Genomic DNA, 13,584 nt, shown 5'->3' on the forward strand with positions numbered 1-13,584 from the left:
TGTAAGGTGATGTTGTAGTTGCATTTCTTCACATTTATTAGCACAGTTATTCAGGGCAGCATACTTTTATTTTGATTCAAGTACATAAATCGGTTTTTTCAATTCTTAATTGACTCCTAAATTCCTTTAGGGATGCCCCCAGGATCAGCACGCACTAACCCTGACTGCAGGAAAATATTATGTGATGGCATTCTACTGTTTCTAGCTATCTTGGAAGGTTGGAACCTTCCAGTTTCAAGTGAGAACAAACTCTTCAACTATGTAGAAATATTTAGAATCCATCAGGAACTATCTTTACATGGACTACTATATTTTATCTTGTCAGAGAAAATAGTAAACAAAATTCCAATATGCTCGTTTCATTGTTTCCTCTGTTTTGTCTTGAAAATATTAAACAAAATTCCAATATGCTCATTTCATTGTTTCCTCTGTTTTGTCTTCTTCGGTTCTGGGTGAAGCATGACACATTTTGGCAGTAAAAGCAACATTACAAGTATATTATTAGGTGCTGGCAGCGAGACGTTTTAAGACTGAAAACAAAATATTAAGGAGATTACTAATCAAAACCTATCTTTGTATACTGATTTCAAGACGAGGTCCTTCATACAAAAAAATGTGTGCATTTTTTTATAAGCAACGCTTACGCAGGATAGCAATAGATGTCAGCTAAATCTGTGTATGCTTTACAGCATTAAGTCGCTTACCTTGGACAAAAAATTCCTAGAACTGTCATGTCCATGGTTGGCTTGGTTTAGGATCAAATACTTTCATTCTGACCAGAGTATGAAGCTTAATCTGACTCAAGTCAATCAATCTGTCTGGGCAATATGCGAATTACTTGATATTCAGTCAAACTTTATGAAATCCAACTGCCAGGTTCTAACTGGTTTCAGAATTTCCAATTATCTATGGTCCTAAATGACACACATAGCTTTTCCGACACCCAAAATAGTCAGGAACATAGAAAAACTCAAGTGCTGAGCATTTAGGACTTCTTCAACTCAGTGTCATACAGCTTTCGTTGCAGGGTTTCATAACTCTTCTTCACAGTTCAAGCATACATATTTCATCTCATGCTTAACGTATTAAGCCTGTCAAATGCTATCTGGTACTGGTGAATCAGTGTAGGCATACAATAAGCAACACTTAATTCAGATTGCATCACCAATAATCCCCACATGAACACACACCCTCCTTGAAGTGATGGAAACGATTGGTATCCCTAACAACAATTTCTCGCCCAACAATTTTTGAGATGAACTTGATTGCAGAGTGGCAATCACTACAGACTCGAAGATTTTTCTTGATGCGGATTACTGCCCCAGTGGGCATGCTGAAAAGGGCAAAAGCAAGGGCAATCCTCTCACTGTGGTAGCTGAAAGTATCTTTTCTCTCTACAGCAAGAACCGCAGAGTTTTCCTCAATCACATACCCTGCTTCTTTCATCTTCCCATTCAAATCCTTCAACATTGCATATATCCTTTCTGTTAGTGGATGTGATCTATCATTCACAACAAATGTATGCACAGTATTTTCAACCTCAACCCAACTGCAACCTGGTTCCTTTTTCACCCCACTTTCTTTCATCATTTTTCTCACCTTTGCTGCATCATCCCACCTACCAGCAGCAGCATAAATGTTTGACAGCAATACACGGGGTCCAGCATCATGTGGTTCCAACTCAAATAGACATTCTGCAGCACGTTTTGCTACATCCATATTTCCATGGACTCTGCAGGCGCCCAACAAGGCACCCCAAACACCTGCAGTCGGTTCAATTGGCATTCTATTGATCAAATCTTCTGCCTCATTGATGTGCCCAGCACGGCCAAGAATATCGACTATGCAAGCATAGTGGTCTGCTGTCGGTGTAATCCCATGTTTTGAATTCATAGAATCAAAGTAGAATCGGCCTTCATTCACTAGGCCTGCATGGCTACATGCTGACAGAACACACAGAATGGTAATGCGATTTGGCCTTAAACCTGCCAATTGCATATTTTCAAAAAGCCGAACAGCTTCCTCGCCATGCCCGTGCTGGGCACATACTGTGATCATAGCATTCCATGAAACCACATCTCGTCTAGTCAATCTATCAAAAACTTGGCGTGCATCATCTATGCATCCACATTTTCCATACATATCAACCAGGGCGTTCCCAACAAATACATCCAACTTGCACCCTGTTTTTATGATATGTGCATGTACCCACTTACCCTGTTCCATGACTGCTAGACTTGCACACGCACTAAGAATGCTAGAGAAGGTGAATGCGCTCGGTTTCATACCTATTCCTTGCATTTGCGAATAGAGTTGCATGGCGTCCTCGCCATTATTATTCTGGGTATATCCAGCAATCAAAACATTCCATGACACAACATTTCGTTCAGGCATTTTGTGAAACAGTCTGTGTGCATCCTGCAGATTACCGCCTTTGGCATACATGTCAACAAGGGCACTCCCCACAAATACATGAAGCTCTAATCCACTTTTAATGGCATCGGCATGAACTTGCTTGCCTTGTTCCAGTGTCAACAAACTTGCACACGCCCTCAAAACACTTGAGAACGTAAACTCATTGGGTTTCATTCCCGCCCGCAGCATCTGGGGAAATAATTTAAGGGCTTCCTCACCGTGTTGATTCTGAGCATATCCTGAAACCAAAGCAGTCCATGTAACCATGTCTCGTTTTCGCATTCCATCAAACACTTGTCGTGCATCCTCCACACTTCCACATTTAGCATACATATTTACAATACTGTTTAATAGAAAAAGGTTTGAATTAAATCCAGAATTGATTATATGCCTATGGACTAGCCTACCTTCTTCAAGAGCCTTTCTATTTACACAGCCCTGCAGGAGGCGTGCATAGATATTGGTATCTGCACGGACATTTCCTTTGTCTATGAGCTCCAAAATGTCCAGCACCTGTTCCCATCGACCCCCTTGAGACACTGTACCCAATTCGGAAGTCATATCACAAGAATCCCTATATTCTTCATTGTCTTCCCAATTCTCAACGTATCTTGACTCTTCTTCTTCAACAACACTAGAGACTGAGAAGCTGCTGAAGCCGATATTCCTCAAAATGCTGCTTTGCCCAGCATACAAACACAAATTATTCGTTACTTTAAGTCGCACAGAACTTGACATAGATGGGTAATTTCCCAGGATTGCCACATCCTTGAGAAGGGAGTTGAATTTATTCATGGAAGCGATGAATTCATTGCCAATACATTGTCCCTGAGCTTAGACCATATGCAACAACAAATGCCAAAGTACGTAGCATTGTACCAGTTATTTATGGTCTACCTATCGTCGTTGTCTTTATTATAACTTTTTTGAAACCCACTTACCGCTTTGCAATTGGTATACTTTTTTCACTAGAATCGAGGCCATCCCAAAACACTTCTATCAGAGCCAATCCACCTCAATAACAATGATGACTTGGCACCGTCATGGAGATCTGATTGGGCACTGTCATGGTCCATGGAGATCTTACATATCTCCATATCAGGTCAGATTCAATTTTATTGTTTGTACAATGTGTGTATACTGGGGTTTATGACAACTGTTAGTGGGCAAAAACTAAATGATATTGCATGTACTAAGACAGATTAAATTTCACAACGCGGTAAATATTAAGCATTTCAAAGTAAATTAATGATTTGATTTATTGCTTTTTCATTTTTCTTTATTGAAATTATAATATTTAATGGAAAATTGAATCTGCTTAATATTTATTGAACATTATATATAAAGGATTATCCGACTACATTGTAATTATACAAGCAATAAGTGAAAATCATTTTTTTAATTAACGAAGTGTTTTCTAAATTATGTAAATATCGTTCAAAATCATTCATTTAGTTAGCAAGGTTTTATTCCTCTACAAAGTTTTATTGTTAAAATTGTATAAATGTTTATTTTGTTCCACATGTTAACAAAATATCAAAGTTAGGCTCTCCAATGCTAACCACTTATCAATTAGTATGCCAATTTCCTCACATAGGTAGAAATGCATTTATTAGAAATAGTATATAACATAAATGCTTTTTGGATAACCCACAACACAATTTTGAAGGGTAACTTTCACATTAATGTTGTAAGGGTTTTTAGACCTATGTTATTATTATACATTATATATCATGTAATTGTCAGTAACTTTTAGTAAATGTGTAATGTAAAGTAAATAGGTAGTTGAGAGCTCAATCCCTCCAACCACATATATTATGTATAAATATACATTAAATACTAATACAAAGGCATATTGGAATTTATTTCCTAATATTCTTTCGTTCTTTATGTATCTCTGTGTGTTTTTGTTGTGCTATAAGATCTAATTTGTTCTAATGCTAGACATGCAACATTTTGGTTATGTTGTCTTTGGTGCATGAGTTCGGGACTGTAATAATGTGAAGACAATAAGAACATGCAGAGATAAAAGAGAAGAGGATGAAATTAAACGGAAAAGTTGCAATCCCAAATTTTTCCAGAGAAAAAAAATATACGTTTTGATATTTGTAAAGATTAGTCGATGTTGTTTTGTTCAAATTGAAGATACAGCTTGTTCATGGTGGAACCAACAAATAAAATTTAGTTTTGAAGGTGATTGCGACCTTTTTTTCTATTAAGTCCATTTGTTTCAATATTGGAAGGATTAACGAATTACCCAATGCTATGTATTTTTTTTATTTGTCTTAATCAAGGCCTAGCTCATATTGTTGTGGAATAATGAGATCAATAACCCCATGAAATTGTAAGGCATTTATGCAGCTGGATCCATGGACTGAGTCGAGTCGACCTCGTTTAATTATTTACAAAACTCATAGTTGCATCAGACATTGTTTGTTGGGCTACAATGAGACGATGGAAGACCGACTTACTCAAAGGAAGCCAACATGAATTTTATTTGTTGGTTGGTTGAAGTCGATTTTGAGTCTAACTATTCCTGACATGAAGTTGACCCTTGTCGACTTTATGGTTCTTTCCTGAAGCAGCTAATTTGTTTGTTTGTTGATATTAAAACACTACATCCACTCTATTTTTTATGATACGTTGGACGACATCTACAAATGTGAAATACAATTGAAGATAAGTAAATGGGTGTCCACTTTTCACTAAGTTGACTATTCTCTATAGACATAACAAGAGGAAATACTGAGTTGATGAACTTGACTTTGAATTTTTTTTAGAAATTGGATGGAGTTGAATTCGACTCATTATTTTACTTCCACTTCTAAGAGAAATTATTTGTCTTGACTATGATTTTGAGTGTATATAAAAAAATTATATGTAGGATTTTGGATTTTTTGGCACATTTTTTAGTGCAATTGAAAATTTTGAGTGAAATTGCAGAGAAATTTTTCTTTTATTTTCCTCCATGTAATTTAACAAATATAGGTTCTACATAACAAATATCAGCAACATAACATTGAATAAATTTTGCAACACTAGACTATATAGCACATGTAGCAACAAATATAACACAGATTAGAATGTTTCACAGTAGAAGTCAAGAACATGAAATCATATAAGAAAAACAGACAAAAGTATTGAATGATTATGACAACAAAAGAATGTGCGGACTGACCCCCTTATTATAAAATTGTTGAATGGATCTTGGATTGTGACAGAAAAAATGCAGGATGGTTGATTTTACAGATGACCACTTATCTTTTGTTGAATGAAGGACCCCGAGGAATGAAAATCCCTTGCTAGACTCGTCTGTAGAGAGAGTGAAGGGGACGCCCTCGGACTAGAGAGGAGCTACCAATTATTCCTAGTTGGAGTAGAAGTCCAGAAGATTGAGAAGACTACAGATGATGTGAGCAGTGAACATTTGCGAGAAGAGGCCACCTAACAAGGAGTAGTCACAGTAAACCTTGTATACGTGCATTGTCCTATCCAACGGGTAGTTGTTGCAGTTAAGTTACCTATGCAGATGATTATACATGGTCGATGCACAGTAAGGATATTTCTACAGAGAGTAGTGGTTCGAAACATTTTGCATCCTTGCTCGGGACAAGCAAGACATTGATGGTTGGGGAGATGTTGTAAGGGACTTTAGACCTATGTTATCACCATACATCACGTATCATGTAATTATCAATAAATTTGGTAAATGTGTAATGTAAAGTAAATATGTGGTTGAGAGCAGGTACAATCGCTCCAACCACATATCTCATGTATAAATATACATTAAAGACTAATACAAAGGTGGATTGGAATTCCTTTCACAATATTCTCTCGTTCTTTGTGTATATCTGTGTGCTCTTGTTGTGTTGTAAAAATGTAGTATGTTCTAATGCTAGACATATAACAAGTGTATATAAATCAATTTTAAATATATATATATATATATATATATATATATATATATATATATATATATCTTATTTAAGAGTGAAAGGAAAAACATTGAATGTAGAAATAATAGTATAATGTTTATTGTGTAAAATAGATAAGAAGATAGAGAAAAATTATATAAAGAAAATTAGATTATGAGAAGAGTAATAGTGCAAGTTGTGACTACCAGCTACAAAAACATCCTCAAATGGTTTTTTGACTCCTTCTTGAAACACTTCCAACAAGCCCAGTCACTTCGTAGGCCCTCTCAGCTCCCTACTACCCCTCATGTCCTTCCTTTTTACATGCACTCTAATTATTCTCCATATCGTCAAGATTATTTGTTGGGACAAGGTCCCCTGCGATCAAGTTTTGGGGCAAAAGCCCAATTTTTGGGGCAGAAAACCCAAGTTTTGTATGTAAAGTGTAAAGCCTCCACAAGTTATCGTCGCACAATGCATAGATAGTAAGTGTCATAAAGGGATTTTCCCTTCTTTTATGTAAGTTGTGTCGGCTTGTATAGACCTACCCATAGTCCGCAGACCATGGGATTGTATAAAAAGGAGAGTCTTAGAGTGTCTAAGATAGAGCATAGATGATGATGAAAGTAATGGGTCATTAGAAGTGAAGAGCGAAGAGTCTTAGAGTAGAAGAGAGGCTCTATAGCTATATGCACAAAGGCCTAGAGTAAAGTCAACAGTTGTGTGCGCGAACCCCTGTAGCTGAGTGTGCAGGGTAGTCTCGAGTCTATAGGTAGAATTGAAGTATCAGTAAAGAGGTTATTCTAGAAATATTTGTGTTTTCCCTATTTACTTCTATTATGAATGAATGTGATTATGTTATGGTGAATATTGGGTTTATGATTTAATATTGTATTAATGCGCGACTCTGCATATTTTACATTGTTATATGAACGCAAGTAATAATATCTATTTACGTGAAGAATATATTAGTGCATGGTAAAGATATAAGAGAAACAAGCCGATCTGGGTAAATACAAAGCTAAGGGCGATTATAGAGGTGTGTAAGTAGTTGACTCGCCTATTTAGGGTCGATGATAGATAGTCATAGACCTTCATGAAGATCTAGAGGCTAGTACCAAGGAGTTATATTGATAAGCCTTAAAAGGCTTATCGATCTGCATGAAGGAAGGTTTAGGGCATAAATCGACATCATAATCATCTCTAGGTGTGGAAACTTGGTTCTAACACCCCCCATACTGCTTCGGGTGAGACTTGAGTCTGCGCTCTGTGGATTGATGCCAAAAGGGCCAGAAGTGTAGGGATTTGTTTAGAAAACTTAACTCTGAACTTGGGTCAAGACCCTAAGCCAACAAATGGTTCCATTGCCGGGACTGGGATTTTCATAAAGAGATGTGTGATGTCGCATAATTGGATTATGACAAAGAAAGAAATTGAAGACTGGTTGGATAGAAAGATCCATGAATTCGCAGCGCAAGAAAACATAAATCCTTGATTAACGAAAGAATAATGGTTGGATAGGTACCTGTATATAGAGATCCATGAAATTTTCTTCTATTCCTTCCCGATCGAACTATACGAGTGGATCACTAAATTAGCAAATGGACAGGGAAGATGGAGGCCTGACCGTCCAATAGTGTAGACCTCGGAGTTAATGCAAAGATTAGAAGTCTCTGAAGAGAAGATCGTGCACATTGTCAATCACTGACTTAATCGTGTCCTCGGAGGGTTTGTGAAAAAATTCGTGGTCTATACCTCGGTCAGCTACAATGAAGCAGAGCAACGCTTCTTCAAGGGACCGCAGGGTAAGTATTTGAGATCTTTGAATACTTGGATTAAAATGCTCTTATGTGAAAAACAAGTTATGTAACTACCTTGATTTTTGGAGCTACGCGAAGCGGAAAGTTATTCAGAGATAGAAGGAGAACAGGTCCTGAATATAGTCCGTTTATTGAGCCTCCTTAATCTAGTCATGAGATCTAAGATGATTAATAAGGTATTACAGACTCATGTGCATGGATTTGTCTATGTTATTTTATGAAATGGATTGACAAGATTGCGAAATACACAGACAATGAGGCAGTAAACAAAAAAAATATAGACAACACATAACATAGCAAATTTAATAAGGAGTTCACCCAATACTCCTGGGCTACATCTCCTAGTCTAGCCTTCAGTGGTGGCCTCTCTATTATGTCTTCAAGCAGAGTTTTTACAACAGTATGAGCTCAATTTGAGACTCAATACAAAATAGATGCAACAACAAGAGCTTTGCTTGAACCTCTCAAGACTCTCTGAGTACATAGACTCCCTTGTTATAGACATTTTTGTGCCTTACAGCTATAAGCATGAAATGTCCATAAACCAAGGGATCCTAAGTCCCTAAAAGTGTTGCTACAGCTCCTAAAGAAACAAGGTCAACAAATTACAGCTTCTCCCAGAAGTTCTCCACCAGAAATTGCTTAGAACTAGTCAAATCAGGATCATTTCAGATGCTCCACTAGCTAGCTGCGTTGCAAAGCACCCAAATACACTGGCTAGGTGCGTTGCAACACACTTGAATGCACTACCAGGGTGCGTTGAGCGGGAAATGACAAGTGGCAGAGTCATTCCACGAGGTGGAGAGATAATGGAAGCTTCCAGAATCTTCTCCAATGACACTTGCCTCACTGAATTCGACCAGTGATGAGTAAGAGGCTCTCAGTCTCCAAGTGGAAGCAAGAACTGATAGAGAGAAGCCACTAATCAATTCATGAGCTGACTCATCCTCTTTGCATACATCTATCTATGGATACCTCACCAAGAGATCCAGAGGCTGGAATTTTGTACATTGCAGAGAATTGCTGTTGGTTTTGAGATAGATATCAGAGTATTGGGTGATTTATGCTTTGTTGGAGGTGAAGAGGGGATTCTATGCTGGGAGGTTGATGCTGGATCAGGAATCATCGGTTGTAACTCCTCCTGGATCTTCTTGTTTTATCAATAAAACTATTTGAGTTTCTCCTACATGCTTGTATATCACTGATGTTTGTTATATTTATATGTTTAGCTTAAATCTGATCCTAAGCTTTTTATGAACATAAATCCATGTCTTTGTGTAGTTTCCTTCTTCTGTGATCTTGCAGGAACTTGGTGACGCTGGGCAAGTAAGGGAGCAGGTAGCTGGAAGCTGTCAAAGAGAAGAGAGATTGGATCAAAGGACTAGCGCAAGACACAGGTTGGTTCATCCTATTCCTCTTCGTTTATAGTTCATAAAGGAGAATACAAGAGTAGTTTTCCTTGTTTGTTTCTGAGGTCACTGTCACAACCCAGTGGGATAGGGTCGTTCTGAATAGACACTTTTCCCGATAACAAAATGGCGACTCCACTGGGGATCGTGTCTAGTTAGTTTGTTTGTGTTCCTCTTGTTGTTCATCTCATAAACTTAGAAGTAGCGAATCGAACTGCATTTGCCATTTACAAATGCAAAGTAGACATCTGCTACTTCAATCCATTCACTGGATCTGTTTATGATCTGAACAGCTGATTCACAAATGATCTGATTACCCTTTGTGATAGCTCTTAAACCTCTTTTAAATCAACCCTCTGATTGTGCATTACTGATTGCTTTTACCCGGCCAAAAACCATAGATTAAATTGCAAACCGTGACCCAGAACCTGGATAGAATTCTCGTTTCTGCCCCAGTGCAGGTGCTGTGAAGAGTTCCTGCATTTCAACGCAGTTCTCGAGAGGGCAACTTGCGTTGCAATCCAGTTTCTCTGTGTACCAGGTGCGTTGATCAGCCTAGCCCTGTGCAGTTGAGGTTCTTTGCTCACTTTTTCCAGTTTTGCCTCTAATTTTTGCAGCCTGTGATCAGTGTGTGTGTTTGTTTAAAAGCCCCTTTTCTTTGCCTTAATTTTGCCTCAGTTGTATAAAAGAAACTGTATTTGTTTTTGTGTGTTTGTTACGTCATTTACAGTTTCCCATTGCAAAAGTAGACTAGTCATACTGTCGTCCTTGGATTTAGATCTGTCGTAAGTGTCGATTTTGATCTTAGGAGAAAGTTTATTTGCTGTTGACAGTCGATTATACTTTTACTTTTGCCTTTGGCTTGAATTTGTGAATTTCTAGTGTTGAAACAAGTGTTTACTTCAAAATCATAAAGTGTCGTAATCGTCTCTACCTTTTGATTTCGAAAAGAAGCTTGTTGGTGTTTTTCACTTGAAAGCGAATTCAAATTTGTACAACAACTTTATTTTTAGGCATCAATATTAAGAAAGTGAAAAACAAATGCATGCACATGTGCATTTGCATATTGACAGTCTGTTTGGCTTGATTTAGGAAAAGTGCATTTACAGTGTGCTCTTTGCTCTTTGAGAAAAGATTGTGTCTTTCTTTTCCCCTTGTAGCTAGGATTTTCATTGCTGAAAAGAGACAAAAGCTTGCTTATCATCTTTAGATTGCATTTTAGGAATTACATCTACATCTCGTGGTGAACCCAAAAGGCAAAATTCATAAGAAAGATCAACCTAAAATAAATTCAATGAACTTAACAATGCTTTGTAACTTAATGCACAACATTTAGACGTCTAGGCTAGAGACATATTCTGGCGTCGTAAAGGCTGGTAACTGTTGTCCTCACTGATGGTTGGGTGATTCCTCCACTTTGAGACGATAAGTGCCAGTACGGACTTGTGCTCCCACGTACCGTCGAGTATATATTGGGAGACCCCTATAGGCATAAAACCTTTATCCATAGGAAGCCATGTCGGCCGCCCTACTGATCGCAATGCACTGAACACAGCATTCGGGAAGATTGACTACCGTACTGTAAAAAGTATTCTGCGGTTTTGTGATTGGTTTGGTACTCCCTCTACCTAGACCTCCAGAGTAGTCCCTTTCGTTCCTTTTCAGACTCCTTAACGGAAAAGGTCCATCTGAGCACTTGTCACTTCAGGCTCATTAAAAATCGAAGGAGACTAGAGTCATCTTTTGTTTTTTCTCGACTCTTAAAAACTGAAAAAACAAGTTGTGTCAAAGCGTGTTAAAATTTATTTTAAACAGAATATTCATACCCTTTTCCTACATTGATCTTTAGGTTGAGAAAATGGAGCCTACCAACCAAGGAATTCCCCTTGGTGGAAATCCTAGTCCCTTCTCCTCTTGGGGAGATGTTGGTGCGCCCCATATGGCCACATTGTCGCTTCCAGGACTGACAATTGGCTTGCCAGTATGGCTCTTCTCAACCAATGTCGTTCAGAACACCACTATTCCTGAACAATCAAATCAGCATTTAGACGAGTCCAGAGTTACCCACCAGCCTTCTACTTCCTCTAATTCTTCCTCTCCTCCTTCCTCTTCGCTTAACGAGACTGGTAAAGCTAAAAGCCAAGTTCCTAAGGAGAAGAAGGAAAAGAAGAAGAAAGAGAAAAAGAAGAAGGAGCCAAAGGCGAATGGGGGAAAACGAGTGTCGTCTAACGAAAATCCACACACAGCACCGACCAGGCCTAAATCGCCATGTGTCATTTGCAGAGGAGACCACTTTCACAGAGATTGTCCTTGCATCCCCCAGATACTAAGGGACTAGTCTCCTCGTTTGCACAATCCGGTGTCATCAACCTCTGGAGATCATGTTGAAAGCACACCGTCAACTAGTGAAAGTGAAGCCCCAGGACAAAAAGGGAAAGCTAGATTTCCTTGTAAACTGTGCGAAGGCGACCATGCCCTCCACCGTTGTCCCTTCTTAGACGAGGCTAAAAGAGTTTTGGATGATCATCCGGTTTCACCGTTACGACTTCCTCCTGGATATAAAAAACTCTTGCCGAGTCCGTCACTAGTTGAGAACCCAACTGGCCCGCTCAAGTGGTCGGCTGAAGCGTCTATCATTGAAGATAAACCAACTAAATCCATACCAGACGAAAGTCAAAAGGTCGAGGCGGCAGTTGACCCGGTCTTGCCTTCAGAGGTTTTATCTTCGGATGATACAGTCACTGAAGAGAACAAGGATGACACCGTCCAAATTCTCTTCATCGTCACAGACTCCGACGAACATGGGGGCAATCCACCCGTTCCTTTACCGCAGGAAGGAAGTTCGTCAGAGCCATACCCGGCCATCTACTCGGTCCCACCTCCAAGCAACCTAGTTGTATCCTTCGACTGGAATCAACTAGGCAGACCCCGTTTGCCAGCAAGCATACCATTCCGAATTATCGTTCAAATATATAGAATGGTCATGGCTGGTACCATCATTGATGAGGGGGCTTCTGTGAGTATCCTTTCCTCTATTGCTTGGAAAGCGCTTGGTTCACCATCGCTGTTTCTTGAAATGAGAAATCTGACAGGCTTTGATAAAGGAACTAGTCGACCTTTAGGGATCCTTCCCGATGTGCTAATAACATTGAGAAGGAAGACAGTTCGCATGAACGTCATGGTCGTTCAAGGACCCTTGGATTATAACCTACTCCTTAGACGAGACTATATTTATTGCATGGAAGCCATTGTCTCCTCGCTCTTTAGATTAATGTGTTTTCTGCACGAAGGAAGAGTGGTCAAGCTCGTGGACCAGCTTTCATTTCCCGGATCACGCATAGCAAATAGTCATATACCGTCCCTAAATGGTCACTTCACGCAAGAAATGTCTCAATTCCCGGTCCGTCCTCCCGATGAGCGCGAGTAATTCGGAGGGATATGACTAAAACCCAGGGGGCATGCATCCTGGTCTGCTTCGGCAGGAAAACTTCGGGTATAGAGTAGGTTTCCGCGGGAGAATATGACTAGTCTGTACCACGTCTGTGATTGGAAGAGGGGTTATTCTAGAATAAGATTCTCTTGTCAAAGTTATGAGAGTTGGTTGATCTTGCCACTCACCTTTGTCTATTTTGGTAGACATCGCTGAGGAAGTGTTTTGTTTGCACTGTGAATAGAGCAATCTTTGGGTAACCTGTAAGAGGTAGGCCTCTCCCGATAGAACAAATGTTTTGTATGCAAATTGAGGGGTAACCTTGAAACCATATTTTATACCTGGGGGCATGCAAACCTTTTGGAGTGCAAGCGAAGGGCGACTATTTATTTTTTAAATTTTTAGGTCCTCCATTTAAACCCATAGGCTAACCCTTTAAACTTGTAGGATTAGTCGTCATCTAACTTGCATAAAGAAAGGATGTGGGGCAAAAATCTAAAAGTTGCCGTTTTTATATGAGACATTCTTATCATATGACTGGATTAATCGAGTAGTTTTAGCGCATAGTTCAAGCTCGTTAAAAAATAAACATAAGA

The 13,584-nt window shown here is 39.0% G+C and overlaps 1 pseudogene; it reads right to left on the reverse strand.

Annotated features, from left to right (window-relative positions):
• Positions 1–557: 557 nt before the first annotated feature.
• On the reverse strand, positions 558–3,483 carry LOC149232481 (pentatricopeptide repeat-containing protein At3g24000, mitochondrial pseudogene; annotated as a pseudogene).
• Positions 3,484–13,584: the final 10,101 nt, after the last annotated feature.

This window comes from Pinus tabuliformis, chromosome J (genome assembly GCF_031772625.1).
Source record: "Pinus tabuliformis cultivar Carrire ecotype Pingquan chromosome J, CPIR1, whole genome shotgun sequence".
NCBI lineage: Eukaryota > Viridiplantae > Streptophyta > Pinopsida > Pinales > Pinaceae > Pinus > Pinus tabuliformis.